We start from the raw sequence: 24,111 nt of genomic DNA, 5'->3' as shown, positions 1-24,111 counted from the left end.
TGCGCGCGCGCGCGCGCGCGCGCGCGCGCACACACACACACACACACACACACACACCCTGGAGTATTATTCAGCTATAAAAAATGAGAATGGTTGGACACTGAGGCCATTATGCTAAGTGAAATAAGTCAGAGAAAGAAAATACTGTTTGATCTCACTTATTTGTGGAATCTAAAAAAATTTTTTTTTTAATGCTTATTTATTTTTGAGAGAGAGGGAGACAGAGCGTGAGCAGGGGAGGGGCAGAGAGAGAGGGAGACACAGAATCTGAAGCAGGCTCCAGGCTCTGAGCTGTCAGCACAGAGCCTGATGGGGGGCTTGAACTCATGAATGGTGAGATCATGACCTGAGCCCATGACCTGAGCCAAAGTCAGATGCTTAACCAACTGACCCACCCAGGTGCCCCTTGTTTGTGGAATCTAAAACAAGAACAAAAAAAATCCCACACTGAACTTAGAAAGAAAAGATCAGGTTTGTGTTCACCAGAGCCAGGGGGCGAAGGGAGCGGGGGAAGGAATTGGAAGAAAGTGGTCAAAGGCACAAACGTCCAGTTAGTTATAAGATAAATAAGTCCTAGGCTGTCACGTACCACATGATGACTGTAGCTAACACCTCTGTAGCGTATACAGGCAAGTTAAGAGATTAGATCCTAAGGGTTCTCATCACAAGGAGAATTTTTTTCCTTTTCTCCCTATTGTATGTATATGACAGGATGGTTGTTAACTAAGCCTGTTGTGATAATCCTTTCACAATACATGCAAATCCAAACATTGTGCTGCACATCTTAAACTTACACTTATCTCTCAATAAAACTGGAAGACTGATATATCTCTCACGGGAGAATGAGGAGAACAGAAGATAACTAAAATGCTTGAATGCAGGTATCTCTGGGGATGACAGCTGGGAAATGGGAAGAAATGAGGCAAGAGTTTTTTTGGGGTTTTTTGTTTTTTTTTCTAAGAGCTGTGTATTGCCATTTGATTTTAATGGTTATATACTTTGCCTTACAATAAATAAATAAAAAACATTTTGTTACAAGTCAAAAAAAAAAAAAAGGAATCTAATGTTCCAGGTCGAGGGTCTATCTCCACATATAAGATGAAACCAAATTAGAAGAGAGCTTACTTTTTATCAGATTACTGTGGGTGAGGAATGAAACTCAGACCTTTTTGTGTGGATTCGCTCATTTCATCTTCATGGCAGCTCTCTGAGGCAGATACTCTTACTGTCTCTGTATACACATGAGAAAGCTGAAACTCCGAGAGGTTAAGTAAACGCTAAGGACACCCAGCTAGCAAGTGGTGAGGCTAGAAGTGGGCCCAGGTCCTGTGATCCAGGAGCTAGAGCTGTATTAGCTGTTGTCCCCAGATGGTACAAAGGTCAGACCGGCTTGATAGCTACTATTTCTGCATAATGAAGTCTAGTGGATCAAGACAAGGATGTAAATGACTTGCTTTTTATGTAAATGACTATGCTTTTATCAATGACATAGCAAATCAGCATTCCTTTATATTGTTTCCAAGATCATTCCATTTTGTGCAAGGGAATGAGCTTCAATAGAGAATAGACTTATTTAAGGAAATGTTAATAATTTCTCAAATTGGCAGCATCAAAACTGTATTTATGGAATTAAAACATACTGCATTTATATAACGCACATTTACCTGGAAACAAAATTTCTTTATCTTTTCTGTATCTCAGCTTGCTGCCGTTGGCATCAGTCTATTTATTATTATTATTTTTAAATTTTATTTTTGAGAGAGTATGCGTGGGGAAGGGGTGGAGAGAGAGGGAGACAGGATCTGAAGTGGGCTCCGCACTGACAGCAGAGAGCCGATGCGGGGCTCAAACTCACAAAGTGTGAAATCATCACCTGAGCTGAAGTCCGATGCTTAACCAACTCAGGTGCCCCAGCCTCAGTCTGTGTTTAAAACACAAATATAAATTGTTTCTTGTTAACACCATTGGATCTGCAGGCAGTTATTAAACTAAGTTGGTGTTGATGAGGCCAACATCTTGGTCGGAGGGCCCACATTATTCTATGAAAAGGGGACATTAAAAAAAAAACAACTTCTTACCCGCTGCATAAGAAAATACATTTATTTTAGAAGCTTAAACAAAAAGACAAATGCTCAAAAATGAAATAACATTGTCATTCTACCCCCCTTGTGACTGCACTATCAATATTTCAGTGGATACTCTCATTCCTTTTTTATTACATGTATAAATTTGTTTGTTCTGGTTTCTGAATTTACATAGCACCTTGCTACCTGTTTTTCACTCATCAGTGTATTGAGTGCATATTCCCAGGCCTTAATGACTGCAAAGTACTCCACTGTTAGAACATGCAATTTTCCTTTCTATTCCAATTGTTTAGCACTAGGTTTTGCCCACCTCTCTTTCTGATATATATTAATGAAGAATATTTGCGTGGATGCATCATCACATCCATGATTCTTTTCTTAGGACGCATTCTCAGAAGCGGAAATGCTGGGTCATCTTGCATGTGGTAGGAGTAGCTACCCAGTTTTTCTATACTTCACACTATAGGTAGTGCTCCCTGTGTGCCTGGACTCCCCACTAACAGCTTCTCCTGTGTTCTGTTGCCCAAGAACTTCAGAGAAGACTATGGAGCCAGAAGCTGGTGAGGTAATTAACATCAGTCTACAGGTTCAACTTGGTGATCACAAGAAACATTTTGGACTACCCATCCCAGCCATAACACAGCCTTTATTATTTAGTATGTTACCCTGTCAGCTCAGAATGCCTTCAGATGCAAGTAACAGAAAATGCAACTTAGAGCGGCTTAAAAAACCAGAGGATTATTTCTTCCACAGAAGAAGAAACCTAGAAATGGTGCGGGAGGGCACAGGTGGGTTGCGGCAGCTCAGAGATGTCAAGGAGACATCTACAGTATTCTTGGCTTTTTCTTACTGATCACTGGATGGCTGTGGTTGAAGGAGACACCTTGCTTGTGTTCAGTGAATCAGGGAGGGCTGAGGGAAGAGAGATGGAAGTGATTCATTTTTGATCCTAGGAGTTGTTAGCCTGATTTTAAAAAGTGATGCTTTTTGCTCTTATTGTAGAAGTAATGTATGACCATTACAGAAAATATATTTCACCTGTAATCTCACCACCAGGAGGTAATCACTGTTCTCATTTTGGTGTTTATCCTTCCAGTTTAGTTATAAATGCACAAAAAAGCGGGATTACCCACTGATGTACTGCCTCATAACTGGAGTTTTTAATCAGCATCCATCTCAATGCAGAGCACCTGGTAAACGCTTTACCAATTTTACTGAAAAATTAATGAATGATTTAAAAAATACGCTATGAATATTTTTTCTGTATTGCTAAGATATTTGTTTTTGGCGTACTTTTTAACAGCTGCCCATCACTCAATTGTTTGGATGTTCCACAATTTCTTGGACTGATTATTTTTTCAAAATTTTCTCAAAATTTTAACTATGACAGATAATTCTGTAGTGAACATCTCTGTGTGTAAGAATGTGTGTATGTGTGTGTATATACAAATCTTTCACTTTTTCCTTAAATTCCTTTCAGAAGTCGAATCACTAGGTCCAGGGTCTAATTTTAGAGTCCTTGATGTATATCATCAAATTGCCCTCTTCATATGTATCATTTTCTACTACTGCCTGCAGTGTGAGTTATTATAATCTTGTTTTATTTTTTTTAATTTTCAGTAGACTTAAATGTTTTTCTGAGTAGGTAATATATTCCTATGGTTCAAAAATCAACACAATACAAAAAGAAAATTTTGCTTCTGCTTCTGTCCCCATACTCCTCTATCTCTGCCCCCATTTCCCTTAGGGTTGTCACCTTGGTTAGTTTCTTTTAAAATTTTTCGGTATTTTTAGTGTATATAGGAAAATATGTGTATAAATTACTCTCCTTTTTCATTTATTTATTTATTTATTTATTTATTTATTTACAAAAAAAGCAACATGCAACAGACACTATTCTGTACCTTACTTTATTTGGTTTGACTGCTGTATAATGTTCCATTATGTGAATGCTCCATAGTTTTGTCTATTTTACTGTCTAGCCTTATTTGAGGCTTGTATCTTTTCAGCCAAACCAGGCCCAAATGAACCGTGATATTCTGGCCCTGCAGCAATACCACTAATCAGAACAGGCAGCTATATCTTAATTTCCCAGACCTACTGCCTGGCCTGCTGCACATTTTGACTTTGCTTCCCAGGGTGTAGCTGGCAGTGTCTGAAGTATTCTAAATGCAAGAAGGGAGAGAATGATAAAGGTAGGTGTATCTTCTTTGAAAACTCACTAGCCCCCCTAGCTTTGATTGTAAGATTGTTCATGGTCTAGTTTGGGTAAAGAGCAACCCCTCCATTCTTATCCGAGGGGTGGTAGCTCCTATAGGAAATCATGTCCTGCGTACTTTTTAAGGAATTAAATGTCACAGTTCAGGACCCTTGTGTGCTCCTCCAAAAGACTGTAGAGAAGAACCCTTCCTTGCCTGTTCTAGCTTCTAGTGGCTCCAGGCATTCTTTGGCCTGTAGCTGTAAAACTGTTTCCTTCACTTGGCCTTCTCTGTGTCTTTTCCTCTTCTCTCTGACTCGGATATATCTCTTTGGGGGCCACCATGTGGCCCCCTACAAGACTTTGATTTTAGTGCTCTGATTCCAGAATCTGTGCTCTGCTCTGCTATACTGTGTCCTGGGAAGTGCCACAGAAAAAGTCTATTTTCTCTTCCACGTGATAAAAGAAAGACTGGAGGTTTCTTGCTCAGTGCTGTATCTTTATTGTCTTGCTCAGTGCCTTGTGCAGAGGAAGTGCTCAATCAAAAGGAATGTCTTTATCAATGAGTGATCCATTGAATGTAGGAAGGCAGGTTTTTGTGTCTCTCATTACTTTTTGCCAGGCTGAATCTCCAGGTACTTCAGTTGTTCTTTATGTGAAGTTCAGAACCCTCCACCATTCTGGCTGCACTCCTGGACGAACTCTCTAACTTGGCCAGGATTCCTCTTAAAATATGCCTTCCAGTTTGAACTCTTGATAGGATCTAAGCAACAGGATTCTCTATGGTTTGCATACTGTATTTTTAAAAAAGGTTTTATTTATTTATTTATTTATTTATTTATTTATTTATTTAGAGACTATATGAGCAGGGGAGGGACAGAGAGAGAGAGAGAGGGAGAGAGAGAGAGTCCCAAGCAGGCTCCGTGTTGTCGGCACAGAACACGACACTGGGCTTTGTCTCGTGAACTGTGGGATCATGACTTGAGCCTAAATCAAGAATTGGATGCTTCACTGACTGAGCCACCCAGGCGCCTCTGCATACTGTATTTTTTAAAAGTAGCCCTAGTTGTGGGTATGTGGAGAGAAAGGAGTGCTCATGAACTGTTGGTGGGAATACAAACTCTTGCAGCCATTACATAAAACGGTATGGGAGTTCCTCAAAAAATTAAAAAAAGAATTACCATATGATCTAACAATTCTGCAACTGGCTCGCTACCCAAAGAATATGAAAACACTAATTTGAAAAGATATATGCACGCCTTTGTTTATTATTTACAATAGCGAAGATGGAAACAACCCAAGTGTCCATTGACTGATGAATGGATAAAGAAGAGGTGATATATATACACAATGGAATATTATTCAGCCATAAAAGAGAATGAAATCTTGCCATTTGCAGCAACATGGATGGACCTAGAGGGTATAATACTAAGTGAAATAAGTCAGAGGAAAACAAATACCATATGATCTCACTCATATGTGGAATTTAAGAAAGAAAACAAAAAAAGAGCTGAATCCAACAATAGGCTCTTAATTATAGAGACCAAACTGATGGTTAGCAGAGGGGAGGTGGGTGGGGGGGATGGGTGAAATAGGTGAAGGGGGATTAAGAGCACACTTATCATGATGAACACTGAGTAATGTATAGAATTGTTGAATCACTATATTGTACACCTGAAACTATTAATATAAAACAAACAAACAGGGGCGCCTGGGTGGCTCAGTCGGTTAAGCGTCTGACTTCAGCTCAGGTCATGATCTCACAGTTCATGGATTTGAGCCCTGCATTGGGTTCTGTGCTGACAGCTCAGAGCCTGGAGTCTGCTTCAGATTGTGTCTCCCTCTCTCTCTGCCCCTCCCCGGCCCACGCCCTGTCTCTGCCTCTCTCCAAAATAAATAAACATTAAAAACAAACAAACAAACAAACAAACAAATAAAAGTAGCCCTGGCTTGTGTTCATTTTAGAGCAACTGCTAAAGTAATTGCTGGTAATTAGTACATAAAAACATAAAACAACAACAACAACAAACTCCCTATACCAGTAGCCCTAGTCGGTCATTGAGTTTTTAGGGCCAAATTCAGCACTCAGTTAAATGCAATTTTGATTGATTTTGGATTCTGAGGATGCATTTTGAGATTGGAAAGAAAATAGTCCAATCGTCACACGTTGGGGTTTAGTGGAAAGGGCAAGCATTCTTATGAATAAATCCAGTTTTCCCTCTCTGTTCCAAGTTGTTAAACCCATGAAAAAAAGTTGTGTGCTGTAAGAGGGATGAATGATGATCCAAAGCAGTTTTTTTTGCAAGAACAAATTTCATGGATTTTCATGACCAAATATTAGGGAAGAGAACCTCTTCCTTCTTAATTTCCACCATTGGGGAATATCATTGGTGGAGTCTTTTTCTTTCTTTCTTTCTTTTTTTTTTTTTTATAAACCACATTTACCACTGCTTGTGTTAATTTTCATGTTCTTGTACCCTGAACACATTTAGACTCTTAGTGTTGTACGTGCTGCAAGTTTCACTGCTGTCAAAACATGTTTTTTTAAAATAACCCATGGGCTTTAACCAGCACACTCAAGATCAATTAGATTTTTTTTTTTTTTTAGGTAAAATCTACCTTAATATTTAGATCAGCAAGAAGACGTGGTTATGATTAACTTTTGCCCTTATGTGGTAAGATAGGACTGAGGCATACTAGTGCTTTCCAAAATGTTTCTTTTATTTATTTTTGAGGTTTTTAAAATTTTATTTGAGAGATTGTGAGACAGCGCAAGCGAGGGAGGGGCAGAGAGAGGGAAAGAGAGAAAATCCCAAGTAGGCTCTGCACTGTCAGCACAAAGCAGGGCTAGAACTCATGAACCATGAGATCATGACCTAAGGTGAAATCAAGAGTCAGGTGCTTAACTGACCGAGCTGCCTAGGCACTCCTAAAATGTTTCTTTTAATTACGTTTTTAAAAGAGGGGTTAAAACAGTGAAAAGATGCTGACTCCCAGTGGTGGACTTCATGGCTTCCTCTATTCCATTGTACTTTCTACTGCATCTTGAGGCCTTGGTTTCTTCGAAAGGAAACATTTTGAAAACAAAGGCCCTGTGCTTGGGACTCTTCCCTCTCACCTCTTACCCAGCTACTAATTCTACTTGACACCTTAGCTTAAATGTCTCTTCCACAGGGAAATTTTTTCTGACCCACAAGACTTGGTTAGTTATTTTGTAAGCCCCCTCAGTACCTTGAACTTCACTTGCAGCCTTCATTGCATCCATTTCAATCACTTTGTTAATGTGTGTCCTTTACCCCACACTGTAAACTCTGCAAGTCAGGGTCTATGCCTCTTTTCAACACTCTACCTAGTTTAGTGTCTGGCTCATAGTAGACACTTGAAAAAGTTTTGTTGACTGATTGGTCAGAGGCTGGAAAAGTCATTTAAGGGCTTATAGGAACAATGCTTTTAACAATAGTTGCATCCATGTACTTGTGTGCGCGTACATGTGCAGGCGCACGCTAATGGCGGTAAGTACTGTTTTCTCTTCTTTCTGTTTTTTTGGGGAGGGAGAGGGGACCACTGCATCAAATTACTGGAGTGGAAAGAACAGTTGACATTCTGTTTTAAAGTGACCATGTATTTGACCCACTTCTTCTCTAGTAATGTCATCACGATTGTATCTCATTGCTGTGGGTTCTTGGAGGCTGACAGGCGGAACAAGTTGCTTCAGCTCACAGTCCTCATCTGTCATACAGAACAGCTTGCAGATTCTTATTATGTGAATGAAATATGGAGAGAGGGATATTTTTCTTCCTGGGCTATCAGGGTAATTGAAAGTAACCATATCAGGGCACAAGGGGAAAATGCAGGAAAATAGACTGCTTTTGTGAAGGGCAACCCATCGGCTCTCACAACTGCAGGTGTCGAGTCTCCTCTCCAAGTGCAGAGGCGAGGGGAGTGTTTCCTGTTATCAAAAGGCCTAGTATTCGACCGGAACATTCTTTCAGTAAGGAAAACGCCTTGGTTCGTGTTTCCACTCCTCAGCCACCCGATGAGAGGCCACCACCATTACCTTTGGAGTACAACCCATGGGACCTAGGGCTCGGGCTTTGTATGTTCTGTAGCTAGGGAAGAAAACTGTTTTAGTATTCCAGATCAATAAACTGTGGTAGAAAATTGGAAATGTGCTATGAAAAATCATTAGCCAGAGAAATTCTACTGTTCCCAAGTTTTGCATCAGAAAACAAATAACCCTTGACCGCTCTTATAGTTTATATTTTACAAGCTTGGCCCTGGTGAAACAGAATGTCAGATGATACTGCATCAATGACACTTTGCCTTCTAAATGGTCAGTTACGGAGCTTTACAGAATAGTTTTAGTTCACAGGAAGCTTTTTACTTACTTAACATTGGTCAGAAGTACTAACGTGGTGATGGAAAGCAAGGTGCAGTTCAGCAATCATTCAAGTCATGGCTTTGTTATATTTTGAGATAGCTTTAAAATCACTTAGTCAAATAAAACTCCAAAGTACTGTAACTGCCAGGTTGCTTTATCTAATTTATGACACAGAGGCAAAAGAATCACCAATAACCCTCCATTTACCATTATTAGATTAGCTATTACTGAAACCACAGAAAGTATATAACCCTTTACTTTGTGTTCACTTGAATTTGGTTATTAAGCTTTGATGGAACTTTCATTTAACCAAATGCCTTTGTTTACGACAGTAAGCATGTTAAGTCTTTTGTGTTCTGAATTTGATATGACCATTTTAGAACATGCCTCCCGCAAAGGCATGTTAAAGTTATAGATTCTGTTCATTTGTGTAATGTCAAACATTTTCAGTTCAATCTAGTTAGGGTTTTGCTTTTCTTCCCAGCTTTAAGAAATGCATCTTTTTCTCCGTAAGGCTTTTCTTTTTCAGGAACATAACCAGGCATTAACAAACATAGCAGCTCCATAAAAATTGATTTTTTAAAATTAAATAAGCATCTGGTGGGCTGAAAATGTTTTATACCTGATATTTAAAAGATATTTTGACTATTGCCAAAAGAATCAATTCTCTCATGCCGTCTCCCTTGCGGATGCCATCATATGCCACTGTGTTGTGTAGAGCTTTGGCTCAGGCTTGGTTTGGTACCTCAACTCTGCCACTTTACCTGCCTTTGACCTTGGACCTCACCTCTTCAGGAGGCCAATTATCTCTAATTACCCTTTCCTCAGTGTGCAATAGAGTTCTGAATAGCACTTTTCTCCTAATGTTATATATGAGGGAATGGATGTAATGTCCTCAAATGTGTGATGATGACTGTAACCTTTGTGTGTACATGTGTGTATGTTTACTAGCTACATGTGGGTTGTCACCTTAACTGAAACCAGTAATAATTCCAAATTGGGTTATAACAGTGAGAATGCAGTTATCTTTTCAAGATTTCATGTTCTGGTATCATGACCATACACATGGAACATCGGCACCATTTTGGATCTATTCAGAGCTACAGTTTGAAGACAAGTCGCCATGAAGGTGGCTGTTTCAATTGCTGAAATTAGAACCCAAGAACCAAATCCGTATTCCAAAGAAGTCTTACTTTTAAATTGGAACTTTATTTCATTTCCTTTGAATTGATTTAAAAGCTAGGATAAAGACTGTTTTAGATAACTGAACTAGAAATATATGGCCTTTCCAATAAGAAAGGCTTCTACTGACATTTTGTTGTTAGTTTTCTACTGGCTCTTTCCCATATCTGTTATGCTTCTGTCTAATTGCCTTGCCCTCCTTTGCATTTTTCATCCTTAACTCTGTCCTTTACATCCACATTTTTGGGGTAGTGAAGACAGGTTTGGGGAACTCTACACCATCTCACCCAGGGTCCTGTGACCCGTAACCCACAGAGGAGTGTTAAGAGGTCAGGCTGGGAGATCTGGTCTCTGATGTTGGTTTCCAGCGAATTTACATGGTTCTTAGGGAATTGAAATTTTTTCCCCCTCATCTCTACCATCTCCTTCCTGTTGGCTTGACTAATGAGTCACAGAAAAATGAAAACTTCTTTAGCTGTGAAAGTTCCAGCAAGGAAAAAAAAATGTTAGGCCTTTGGCATTGGTATAATGTAAAATAAGATAGCATTTAAAGATAGTCTCTGCTTCAGCATCGTATTGACAATGCCCCTCACTTGAGTCAGGGATTGGGGACTTACTGAGATACACCATCTGGCAAAACACGGAAGGCCAGTCTTGTGCCAACTGAGAAAGCTGCATCAGTTCCAACTCTTGTGTACTTTGCACATTATTGGACGCCTTGCAAAACGTTTATCACTTTTTAATTAGGAAGGACTAAGGGATTTTCGTGCCCCAAAGAAAATGTCAGCAGCCCGAAGATAGGAAAATTATCCAGTGGATCATAAGGAGCAGGAGGTATTTAACGCTGAGCCTGCACAGGAAACAGGGACAGTTGCCTGCTAGGATCTTTGTTGTGGGCCGTGTGTTCTTGGTCTGTCTGCGTGGGACCGGGGATCTGGTATTTCTGTTTCTCTGACAGTTCCCCAGCTTGTTTCTCCTGCAGTGTGGCCAGGCCTTGAGAACCCATGCCAGGAGATCAACTCCGTCCTGCTCCTTGGCCTATCATGTAAACCATGGCCTGTCATGTTCATTAAAATGAAAATTTGTCGAATGGAATTTGCCCGACTGGCAGAATAGTTTAAATGTCAGATGTTGTTAGGCCTGGATATAAATATTATGTTTTTATTGTTAATTAATTGCAGCGCCTCAGTACCAGTGATCCAGAATCCAATTTAGTCTGCAGTAGGCCTGTGGATAAGGGCCAGAGATAATGAATGCAGAGGGAAAAAATGTATTCAGAGTTTCCATTGTATCTGTCAATGTCCTCTTAGAAAAATAGCAAATTTTGGTGTCTCACTTTAATTCAAGAGGTGCAAAACAGAAGGGAATTAAGACTCATTGTCTTTTGAAACCTCTCAAACGTTACTTACTGTTGCATCTATTTCACCGCTAGCCCCGAATCTGTTCCAGCATCAAAATCCCCAAATTTGTTGCTCTGTCTCCTTTCTGTGATTTCCCCCACATTGCTTCCACCCCTGGGTCCTTGGTATGTTCAGAGCTCATTTCGGAGTAGTAGAGCTGAGGTATGTAGTCCCGAAATCCTCCTCATTTCTCTTTGTTCGTTTTCCTCTCTCCATTCGCCATCAATCCTTCACTTTCTTTTTTTTCTTCATTTTGTCCTTTATTTTGGTCCCCAGACTCAGCAGCCTATCTGTAAGTCTGCCACTGTTTGTTAAGATCATTTTGCTTCCAAATTGAGCTAGGGTCTGAATATCACTCAGGGTAACACTGCATAACAGTTTGCATTAGAAAGGGGAGCAGAAATCTTGCCGCTGGGGCCCAGACCTCAAAACTGACTGTTGTTGCAAAGCCCTGAGCCAGCAGGCATTTGCGACTGTCCTTCTCAACCAATATTTTATGGAATACTTGCTGTGAACATGGCATCTTACTCTGCCACCTTCCTGTTTTCCAAAGGCAAGTGGGTGTGCCAGGCAGAGGAAGACTAATTAAGACTTTGGAAGGCAGGACTAATGCGATCCAGTGGTCAGGGACCCTCATTTAATTCCTGGCATCCCGGTCCATGCCAACCTCGTTCTGCCCCTGTGATTAAGCCAGCCGAGAATCAGGGAAGGGAAAATGAACTTTGGTGTGCTCTGAGTTTCCCTGTCCAGCAGTGTCTGTCAGATTAAAAATGAGAGGGAAGGAGGCCAGAGAATCTTCCAGATGGAGAGTTCAGAGGAGGGCACAACCAGACTCCCTCTCCACAGTGACGTAGCTGGGCTATCGGAGCATCAGGCCACGAGCCAGGAGGAGCACAGGCTGCTGACTGACCCTGTAGTGGAATGGGGGTGGGGGGTGGGGGGGGGGAGCTGGTGGGCCAGTCACCGTTGGCTTGGAGTGGGAACATATTCCAACCAGGCACACACAGGCCATGTGGTGGAGGCAGAGCGTTTACCCCAAGAGCCAGGTGGGCCTGGTTAGAGGATGGGCCCTTCATCCTGGACTCTTTTTAAGTGTGTTCCCCCAGGCGTATGGGTACTGCAGAAACCAAAATGGGGAGTTGGTGTTCTCCAACCTCTGTGTTTCTTCCTTTAGAATGAATCAGCCATGTAAGAAAGGTGACCTTAGATAGGCTGGAAGCAGCAGGAACAGCAGTGGCCATACATCCTTGGACAGACTTGCATGTGGACAGCAGTTCCAGACAGCAGGGGTTTGGTGAGGACACAGTGCACTAACAGTCACTCTCCACACCTTTTGGTAGCTCAATTTTGTAACTGGCTTCAGCATTCATTAAAAAGTATCCAGTGTGGATGCTCCAGGAACAGGATTTTGCTCAAATGAGAACGGGTTTTTAGATGAAGGCTCTCTGAGGTCTGTGTAATGATGGAATGATAACAAATGAGGTTAAACACTGAATATCTGGTTTGACCTTCCTTAAAAATTGATTATTTTTACATTGCTTTTGGGCAACCCCAGTTTCTCTCTGAGATGACCCTGTTTTTCTCAAAATCAGGTTATATTCGAGTTTGGGGAGGGTTTGTACTATTGGGATCAGAGCTGTTTGACTTGAAATGTCATCCCATTTTGAGGAAACATAGTGGGGCCACGTTAGGGCATCCCTGTGCAAATGTCACATTGTCAGAGTGTCTCCCCCTGGGATTAGAGTGGCCATGGTACTTCCCAGTCCTGTCTGGCTGGTCAGACAATGCCACTGCCTTCCCATAGCCAGGGCACTAACCTGGCCAGGGTCATGCTCCCCGAGATTTCATGCAATTTGATTCGTCACTAGCTCTCTGAATTTTAACATGCTAATTATTGGCTGATTGGTATGCAGCTCCTTGGACGTCACCTAATGATTTTCCAGAGCTCATATTCTTGGCAAATTTGCTTTTCCGATGTCTGGCAAATATGACAGCATTGAACAGGTGTGGCGATGGTGTGGGGTGTGTGTGTGTGTGTGTGTGTGTGTGTGTGTGTGGCCACAGAAGTGTAGGCTTCTGTATAGAGAGATCTTCTCATCTTACGAAAGCCCTAGGGTACAAATTAAGAAAAGGAAAAAAAAAAAGGAACAAAAATAAACAAAATTAACCCTAACTTAAGAATTTTCAATTTTAGGGACCCCTGGCTGGCTCAGTTGGTGAAGTGTGTGGTTCTCAATCTTGGCGTATGAGTTCAAGCCCCATGTTGGGTGTAGAGATTACTTAGAAAATAAAAAAATCTTGGGATGCCTGAGTGGCTTAGTGTCTGACTCCTGCTTTTGGCTCAGGTCATGATCTAACAGTCTCGAGCCCTGCGTGAAGCTCTGTGCTGAGCATGGAGTCTGCCTGAGATTGTCTCCCTCCCTCTCCCTCCACCCCTCCCCCACTTGCACTCGCATGCTCTCTTTCAAAAACAGATCTTTAATAAAAAAGAATTTTCAATTTTAATAGTAAAGCAAACTTACAATATTCCTTTATTTAGCGAATTTTATTGAGTGTGTGTATGTGCCAGATACTGTTGTAGAGGATGTAGATTCAGTGCAGAACAAGATAGATGTTGTCTGTATCTTTGTTGAACTTAAGGTCTAGTGGAAAGACTTCCATATGTATTTTGACAGTATTGCTCAGCTTTCTAGGTGAATAACAAAACTAAGAATTATTCTAACCACCCCTCTGAACTCTAAATATATCAGTTTCACAGATTCTGAATTAGAAATTCTAATAGAAATACATACATACAAACTGAAATAAAACTTCTAGGAATATACCTGAGAAATGTCAAGTTTCTAGTGTCCTTGCTGCTGTTTCATGTGAGTATTTAAATCAGTATGCAGATTTACAAATAATTCCATGTGTTTAAAATATCCATTCATCATCAGGTCGTTTAACCAGAGCTATGTTTTCCAGCTGCCTGATTTTCACCAATACGTAGAAAAAGGTTTAAGAATCTTCTCTGAGTTGAAAATTGGCTATCATTTGAAAGGATGTTGCAATAATTTGTCGGCAGTAACAGCTCACTGAACGTAGCCTAAGAAGGAAAACAAGGGCCGATTTTATTCAGTGTCTTCATTCTTGTGTCTGGTCTTCATTCCCGACTGAAAAGACTTCTTTCCCAGATTTGTAGGTAATTGTTAAAGACTTAAAGGTCAATAACCAATCCCTTCCTGTGGCAGTCAGGTTAGGCGAGGGCTACAGAATGCAAACAATGGGGGGAAATCCCTCAGTTCCTGGCCATGTTAAGGTGCAGTTGAATGGTTCCCAGACCTAGGTTTCAATTGGGAGACAATGAATCGCAAAGAAGGTTTCTCTATTTGAGAACAATGCTTGTTTAAATGCTGACTGGTTTTTCAGGGGGCTGGGGGCTGGGTCATGGAGTGAGGGGCTTGGGGTTGGTGAAGACTTTCTAGGTGGCTGTCCTCTGAAAAACCACCAAGATAGATCAGTGTATTAACTGGCCCGTACTACTCTGCTTCCGTTTTTATGTCTTTTAGGAGCAGCTGAAGCCCAAACCTATCTGGATTGATCGAAAGCTAGTCTGTCTTGCAAGAGGTCATATGAGGGTCATATGAGGTCAGACAGAGTCTGTCTGCTCTAGAACAAAATGGGGATGAGCTAGGCCTGAGGGGAGTAGGAAGTGGTGTACCGCGTTGTAGCTGCAGGTAAACATGTCTTCATGGCCTATAGAAGTTTAGGTCCTTGGATTTTTGGGTCAAGGCAAATGTGGGAAGGAGAGGACTACTTTGGGTGGGCATTCCTGACTTTTGTCCAGAGATGTGTACTTTGGGCATTGAAACCAGAGTTTCCTGATCCTGACCTGCTCCTGCTTTGGATACGTAGACCTATGTGGAAAATGCTTGGGTGCCAGAGGTGTACACGAAGACTGTAGAATCCACGTGTACTTGTCTACTCCACAAGTGTTTACCGAAGGAGGATTTGGTGCAGGTATAGAATCTGGGGCTCACAATGCACGGGCAGGTGAGGTTGCTTTGAACAATAAAGGTCCTGGGTCTTGAAGAGTTTAGATGCAAATCAAGGTGATAAAACATACACGCAGGAGAAAGTAATAAGTTGAGGCAATCCCATGCATGCTTGTCACAAGGCATTACATGACCAGGATGAGCCCAAAGTTCTTTTGGAAGACCAGTCTCACCACTTATCCCTTTTGACGTTCTGGGAACCTGTAGCACTGGTTACCCTCTCTTGCTCTTCTGCTTTTAGCCTCTTAGTCTCAACTGGATCTTCTCATCACCCTGACACTCAGGTTTTTCCCCGTTTATAAACTATACAAAGAAACTCTCATTGTCCTTTATCTACTTCCTGTTGGTATTTTCTCTCCTCTCCTTCACACCCAAACATGTCTACAATTTGTCCTTATTTGTCTTCATTTTAATTTCCACTTATTTCGTAACTAACTCCCAACTGAATTCGTCTCAACTAGTCTAAGTTTTCACTGGGCTCCTCAGTGACCTTCACGCTGGGCATTTTTAGTATTTTTATCACTTGACCTTTCTGTGACACTTAATGGTTTCTGTTTTACTTCTCTGGCAACTATTCTCTCTCCTATATGGGCAGCATCCTCCTCAACACAGGTGTTAAATGTTGAAAGTCCTCAAGGATCAGATCTTCCCTTCCTACTTGGTACCGTCTCCCTGGACAGCCACATCCATACTCACATCACATTACTTCCTACGCCTGGATAACTCACCATTCCCAAACCTCCTCTCTGAGTCACAGAGACAAGTATCCAACTCCCTACCTGGACGTTTCTTTTAGATAGTTCTCAGGCACCTCAAATTCAATATATCCACAACCAAAGTGGTGATTTGGGCTTCAGATGAGAACCCTTGTGCAGTGGGATTCGTTCAGTGGTCTCATCCAACCCCAGCTCTGCAAGGGAAACTGTCCTGAAGATTATAATATTCAAACACAGGTTTTTAAAATATGATTTCATAATTGACATCTAACTTTAATGTACCGTGATCAGAGAACTTTGATTGGTATCTGTTTTTTGATGTTTGCGAAGACTACCTTTGGGACCTAACATGTGGTCAGTGTGGCTTATGCTCTACGTGTACTTGCAAAGAATGCTGTGGCAGGTTACATTTTCCACAGGTGGTCACACCAACACATCTATCCAGTCCCGTGTGCTCTTCTCGCTGAGCACTGACCAATATTCCTCCTGCCAAGAGTTGGAGCCTTTCTTCTCTCTCCTTGAGTTTCCATGGGGGTTTGTGAGTGCCCTGTCACAAATGGTGTTAAATGTAAATGGTGTTCAAGTGACTTCCAAGCCTAGGCCATAAAGAATACAGCTTCTGCCTGACTCCCTCTCTGGGAACTCTTGCCCTTGGAACCCAGCCACCATGTTGGGGGACTCAAGGCACATGGAGAGGCCACATGTAGGTATTTCAGCTGACAGCCCCAGTGAAGGTCTCAGCTTTCTTTTGGTTCCTGTTATAGTTTTCTATACTTTTCCTTTCAGACTCTCTTTATGTTTTAGATGTGTTTCTTGTAAACATCATATAGCAAAGTTTAAAAATATCCATTTAAAAAATTTATTTTAACAGATGTACTTGGTCCATTTACTCTGATTAGTGACATATTTGAACTTATTTTAAATATTTCCTTTTGTATTTTCTATGCATTGTGCTTTCCTTTGCTTCTTGCTTGCTTCCATTCCAGTCTTCTGTAGAGAATTGGCTGAGTTTTCTGTTCACTATATTGTTCCCTTAGTTGGTTTGGACATTTCTATTCTTTTGATTACTCGTACATGTTTTAAAATTGTGAAATAGAGCATACATACAAAATAATTTTTGGAAGTGCATATTTACAGTTGTTTATAGTTATTGTACTATATTATAATTATTATGGAAAATAATAAACTGAACATAGAGATACCTCTCTCCTGGCCAAGAAATAGAGCATTACCATATTCCAGAATCTTCCCCAATGCTTCTTATTATATCTCCTCCCTTGCCCTCAAGCTAAATGTAGCCTGAATTCTGTGTAAATCACTCTTTTGCTTTTCTTTATGGTTTTTGGCACTTTTGTTATATTCTAAAACAAGATAGTATGTATTTTTGTCATTTTGAACATGTTGTATATATGGAATAATATATTTAGTCTTCTATGACTTGCTTCTTTGTTTTATATCATATTTTTGAGAGACATAGATGTTGATGTGTGTAACTATTTCACTGATTTTTCCAAGCTGTATAATACCCTATTGTAAGACTGTAAAAATGTATGTATTCATTGTACTGTTGATAGATGTTTGGGTTGTTTTCAGGAGTTCTTGGCATTCTAGCAATGATGCTCTAAACATTCTTGTATGCATCTCTGTGAGCATCTATGCAAGGGTGTCTTTGGTTATATACATAGAGCAAGAAATGCTGGTTATCCTTAACAAGTTGGTCGGTAACTTTAATGCATATCTTTAACAATTTATCAGTATCTGTTTCTTCCTTCTAAGCAATTCATTCCCCTCACTTATTCCGTATAATTATAGCCAACCATTCATTTCTCGTTATTTGCAAACCCTAAAAATTATTGTTGTTGGTTTTTTACAACCAAGGCTTAGTAATTATTATTCAATACCCATTATTTATTATTAAATTAACTAGATTAACCATCATGCTTGCTAATTTCTTTGTTTACCATCACTTTTTGATACTCATTCCTTCCATCTGGGTTCAATTCCTTTTTATTCAATTATGTCTTTTAGTATTTCTTTCAGCAAAAGTCCACTACTGTAAACAGAAAACAGTCTGTTTCCCCCCTGAAAAATGTCCTTATTTCTTTGTCATTCTTGCATGATAATTGGTTTAGCATGGCTATAGAATTTTTGTTGAACTTTTTTCCCCCTTAGTACTTTGAACATGTTATTCCGTTGCTGCCTTGCTTTTATTTTTGCTGATGACAAGTTGTTTTGCAAGGAGTCTATTTTTTCTCTCTGATTGACTTTAAGACTTTCTATCTCTGGTGTTTTGTGGTTTCTTTCTGATGTATCTACCTGTGGATTTGCTTTTATTTATCTTGCTGAGGTCTTGGGGTGCTTTTTTTTCAAGAGAATTCATGTCTCATTCTCGAAAATTTACATTCATTTTCTTTTCATATTTGTCTTCTCCCTTTCTTTTGAACTTGACTATTTGGATATATATGTATTTAAATTATCATCATATTTTGTTGTGTTTAAAATGGAAAGGCAGTTGTCAGACCACAAATCTCTTATATTTTGCAAAATGCAATATTATACTATTTTATCTAGTCTTCTCCAAATTATGTTTCCCCCAAATCTATTGCAATCCATGTAATACAGGGGGAAGGGGAAATTTCTGATGTTGTCTCATAGAGGGTCTTTATCTCCTGCATTAATATTCCAAGATTTACATCACAGCCCAAGTTTAGTTATGTTCTTTAGTGGTCATGCATCAGTGGTATTAGGTTCTTTGGTAAGAGCTAATAATGCAGGTACTTAGGACACTGAAGGAAAAGAGAAAGAACCATGGGAAAACCATGAATTACTTGGCCATTGCCAACTATTACACCTGTAGGGGATGTTGGGACCTAGCTGAGAATGACAGAAAGAGGCAATATTTCCATTATTTTTGACCACATGGAGTCATCATATGAGTAATGATGTACTGATACAGAATCAGCCCCTTGAAATGTTATTACTACAGTAGATCCCTGCTTATTGACTGAGGGTGCATTCTGACACCCCCAGTGGATGTCTGAGACTGTGGATACCAAACCCTGTATATACTATGTTTTTTTGGTATATAAGTTAGGCATAGTAAGAGATGAGCAACAGTTCTGATCTCCCTCAGAATATCTCATTGTGCTGTACTCACCCTTCCTGTGATGACGTGAGATGATAAGAGGCTGGCGAGATGCAGTGAAGTGAGGTGAATGACGTAGGCACCATGAGTGGCCTTAGGCTACTTTGACCTTCTGATAATTTGTCAGTAGCAGGATCATCTACTTCCAGACCACTGTTGACTGGTGGTAACTGAAAACACAGAAAGTGAAACCTCCAATAAGGGTGGACTGCCATATTGTTTAACAACTAGAACGTGGGCGCCTAGGTGGCTCAGTTGGTTAAATGTCTGACTTTGGCCCAGGTCATGATCTTGTGGTTCCCAAGTTCGAGCCCCACATTGGGTTCTCTGCTGTTAGCACCGAGCCTGCTTCAGATTCTCTGTTCCCCTCTTTCTGTGTCCCTTCCTTGCTTGTGCTGTCTCTCTCTCAAGAATAAAATAAACATTTAAGAAAAAAAAAAACAAAACCATAATGTACCACACCTCTTGTCATGTGGACCCGTGTGTGCTCAGTATGTGGCATGGTTTAGTCACAGGAAGTTTAATTTAACAAGTCAGATTTTTATTTGAAATGTCAAGCGGGGTTTCCTCCGTTTGGGGGGCTTTTCTCTACCATGAGAAAGGGGACTGCGCCTGTCAGCTTGCATATGTGTACTCATGGGAACAAGTGGCGAGGTCTAGATTGAAAAGGCCGTGCACCTTGTGTATATGGAACAGGCTTCCCCACATAAAACTTGGCAGAGAAATGGAAGTCGAGTGTGCAAGAAAGATGACAATGAAAGAAGTAAGCAAATAAAATGCCTGGTCAGACTGTGTGTGCTGCATAACGTTTGATTCCATTTTCATCTCTGCACTTTATAAACCATTCCCATTCTGTTGAGGAGTTCACAACCCAAAACACTGTAGGTCTGGCCGGTTTTTGTGATTCAATTCTGGGTAGATGTGTGCACTTGATGAGGGTGTCTTTTATCGGCCTCTTCGTGAGGGAGGTACAAGGCATGGGTTTTATCAGTGGCTTCTTCGGCCAGCACCACATACCATGGCATATGGAGATTCTACTTGGAGACTCGAAGAGAAAATGTTTGGTGTTTCACTCGCAGATAACTCACTACTTTCGTTTTTATCTCTTTGTAGCTTTGAAGCTCAGCAAAGGAGGAAAATCCATTGAGAACAGTCTGTAAAGGTAAGTGTATTTATTACATGGCCTTGACAAACATTGCCTTTACAACATTGATTTTTCTTTTATTCAGAGATTTAAACACTTGGATTAAAGATATAGCTGACAGGACAACTTCCTTAACCACCTGCTTGTCCTCCCTCTTAGGCAAAAGTGCTGAGCAATAGTTAGCAGAGAGCAGGAGGAAATAAAATGATGTGCTGAGGGTAGCCAAATGCAATTGTATGCTTGCTGACTTTTGCTTTCTTCTTAGCAGTTAAGACATTCCACTGGAGCTAAGTTTACTAAGATTAATGCTAGATGGAAAAAGAATGCACTCGTACTGCTTCTAGTCGATGGTTAAATAAAACCAGCTGGCCAAATAAAGCATTTAAACTAAAATGCAGAGTGGCATTTGAATTGGGCTGGATGAAATTTATCACGCAAGTCAGTTGTGCAGTTGCGTGGAGGACCTAGTTTTGTAGGAAGGAGAAAGCCAGCCAGTTTGGTGTAGCTAATTTCATCCTGCCCAGTCTCTGTGGACCCTAAGTGAGTTACCGGAAATGAACTTCCAAGTGGGAAGCAATGGGAAAAGTACCTAGCACCTTTCTGTGACACATTAAAATCGAGTTGGTTTTTTACATGGAAAAATGTAATTGTTTCCTCTTTGCTAGGTATATTTATACGCATACCACTACATGGCATTGTTCTTTGATTCATTGTTTAATTTCTGTTCTGCATGAAGTATTTTAATTTAAAGAATTCATTCTGGGGAATTATAGGGCTGCAGTTTCATCAAGAGTCTTTGGTGGCCAGGGTGAAATATGCCATAATTTTCCATTTGTTTTCATCATCAATTATGTTTTTGACAATTTTAGGTTTTTTTCCTGTCGTTTTTATTACAGCAATCATGACCGTGACCACTTTAGTTAAAGTTGAAAAGCCATTTTGATTTACCTTATATTTTAAGTTATTCCCAACTTTATGACAGATCTACTTCTGGGTCTGAGTTTTTAATATTTATATTGAGGGTGAAGAACAATTTTACAGGCAAATTGGAGAAAACTTCTCTTGAATGATCAAAACAAGCTATAAAAACACGGTTTTGAGGATTTGCTTTGGGATGACTAAACTCCAGCCCATGAAAGCTGGTTGGCCTGGACTTCTTCTGTAATGGCTTTCAGCCATATAACTCCGCCTATCTCTGGACAGTTGCACCACATCTTGATAGCTTCTTAGAAATAAATTCTCATCAATTTTTGGAATTGGTGATATTGTAGCAATCTTGAGAACCTTGCGATCTTTAGGTACAGTTATGGGGCTCACATTTCTCTTGGAGAGGGTTTTCACCCAGCACAGTCCATTTCCTCTGCTCTCAGCAAAAATCTGTTGTTAAATTGGTATTCTGGAGTCAGACATGGATTCAGTCCCGGTTTGGCCTTTATTAGCTATTGGACCATGGATGCGTCATTTACCCGCTCTGTGTCTCAGTTTCCTAGTTTGTGAAAAGGAGGTTATAATACTGTTTTCCTCATAGGATGTTGCAGAGGGTAGATGGATTACTCTGTCCTGGCCCATGACAACTACTCAGTACATGTTAGTTGCAGCTGCTCTTCCTAATATTCCCATCATCGTCATTGTCATCAAATCAGCACCCTTCTGAATGTATTCATCAGACATTTTGACAAGTCTGTGCTTTTTGGATGCTTCAGGATGTTTCTGAAGAGCATGTCGTGCCTAGAGAAGGACCAATTCTGCCTTCTCTTTTCACACGAAAAGAGAGCTTTCAGGTTGTGTGAGACGTGAGACCTCTGGAAGTAAAATGTTGTCAGGTTGAAGGTTTGTAGGCGTCAGGGTAAACACTTTCTTTGGCTGTGTGTAGACAATTACTAATTAATGTCATCTTAAGAAATTAGCGATCTAACTGCTAGCTAGTTAGATTCTTAAGGAATTTTTGAAGGGAGTCTTGGTAAGTATAGAGGGACTTCTCTGTCCTTCTGCTTTCTTTCCCAGTATTTATGTGTTTCCCCTTCCTGACAGCACCTTTATTTCCTCTTAAGGTGATTTGATTAATGGAATTGTAACCAGGAGTCTACACTCAGCCTAGGGCTGGGGGCGTGATCACCAGCTTGGTTAGGTGGGTGCTCGTGTACAAGTTGAATCTTGAGCTGTGGCATTCTTCTCCTTTTTCCAAGTTGGCATTCTGCTCTGAAAATATCTACTCCACTCTGGGGCCACCTTAGCTCTTCCCGTTCCCCAGTCTCCATGTCTGTCTTGGTGACTGATGGTTGCTAAGCCTTAGTTTCCAGTCTGCCTTGGATTTGCTGAGTCCCTAGTTTCCTTCCAATAATCCTCAAATTAGCCAACTGGCTTCTACTGCTTTGCAACTACAGAAGCCTAAACTGGTAGAGTAGCTTACACATCAGGGAGCTAGATTTGGAATAAATGGAGGATGTCTGGAGGTTTACAATTAAAATACCATTCATTACTTTCTTCCCTCATGGGCAAGTAACTGAACATTTTGCAGTAGGTCACAAAAGATGCAGAGTTCTCAATTAGTATTTCAAAAATGGGCTATTTTGCTGGACTTCCCACTACTCCTTTGTTTGGCACAAAGAAGTCACTTGTGGCTGCTTTTCTGAGCTCTCAAAGGATGTGTGTATACGCAGGGGTAGAGGTGGAAAGGGCAAGAGAAGCAGAGAGGTCTTCCCTCCAGTTTCTGGGGCCCTGATCTCTCTGTGGCAGGTGGCTTGTAAAGGGACTGTGATTTCCTTCTGCCTACTCCAGCCTCCCAAAACAAAACTTGTGAGATATTCTTCTGCTTTTCCCTGAGTTTTTATTCCTCTGTTGAACACTTTTCTTGCCCTACTGAACACCTTCTTTTCAATGATGTGTAAAATGTGATTGAAAACTCAATTATTTTCGTCTCTGGCATTGCTTGTGGTTTCTTGACAACAGAATGGGCAAGTGGGCTCCATTTCCCCTGGTGTCTTGTTTGTTGACTGCTTCTCTGTTCTGTGCAGTGCCTAGAACAAAGTTGGTTGATGATTTTTTTTCCCCCCACAGGAACATCAATTGTGCACTCCTCACTGTGAATAAGTAGCTTGACAGCATTGTATGGGTGGAAAGAGCCCTAACTGAATCGTTAAGAACTTGGGCTCTGTTCTTGGTAACTTTATGATTCTGGGCAAAATACCTAACTTTTCTTAAGGTCTTAACCTCACCTGTAAAATCAGGGTAAGCCTTGCCCTGTCTACCGCATAGAGCTGTTTTGAGGGATGACATAAAGGCAACGTGTGTGAAAGTGCTTAGCCAGCTATCAAATGCTGCGTGACATCAGTGTGTTAGGTGATGATGATGATGCCACTTATATTTATTAAACACATTGAAAAATCAAGGGCTTTTTACTTTTTATTTGTTATTATTTTTTTTTTTTAGAAGGCTGAGTAGAAAAGGGACTTAAATTTAAAACCAAAGATAAAACCAGGGGCACTTGGGTGGCTCAGTTCGTTGAGCACCTGACTTTGGCTCAGGTCATGATCTCCAGGTGTGTGAGTTTGAGCCCTGAGTCGAGCTCTGTGCCGATGGCTCAGAGCCTGGAGTCTGCTTCGGATTCTGTGTCTCCCTCTCTCTCTCTGCCCCTCCCCTGCTCGTGCTCTGTCTCTCTCTCTATCAAAAATAAATAAACTTCAAGAAAATAAAAAATAAAAACAGAACTCTGCCTACTGCTTGTGCTGGATATTCTCTGTGCCTCCAGCTTCTTGCTCCTCTGAAAGGCTCTGTGCCCCAGGGGGCTAACCTCTGTTGTCAGCATTACCTGGGCTTCCTAGCTCTCCA

At 40.7% G+C, this 24,111-nt stretch overlaps 1 protein-coding gene across 2 annotated transcripts in view; it reads left to right on the top strand.

Moving 5' to 3' along the window:
* FHIT (fragile histidine triad diadenosine triphosphatase) overlaps positions 1-24,111 on the top strand; it is a 1,426,527-nt gene that overhangs the window by 12,689 nt on the left and 1,389,727 nt on the right. For both annotated transcript variants that reach the window (XM_047850991.1, XM_047850990.1), the window contains exon 2: positions 20,253-20,301. The gene's annotated coding sequence lies outside the window, so the exon portion shown is untranslated. The remainder of the gene's footprint in view (positions 1-20,252; positions 20,302-24,111) is intronic.

Source organism: Prionailurus viverrinus, chromosome A2, assembly GCF_022837055.1.
Source record: "Prionailurus viverrinus isolate Anna chromosome A2, UM_Priviv_1.0, whole genome shotgun sequence".
Lineage (NCBI taxonomy): Eukaryota > Metazoa > Chordata > Mammalia > Carnivora > Felidae > Prionailurus > Prionailurus viverrinus.
Note: the sequence above shows the minus strand (reverse complement) of the source record. Positions and strands in the feature narration are given on the sequence as shown.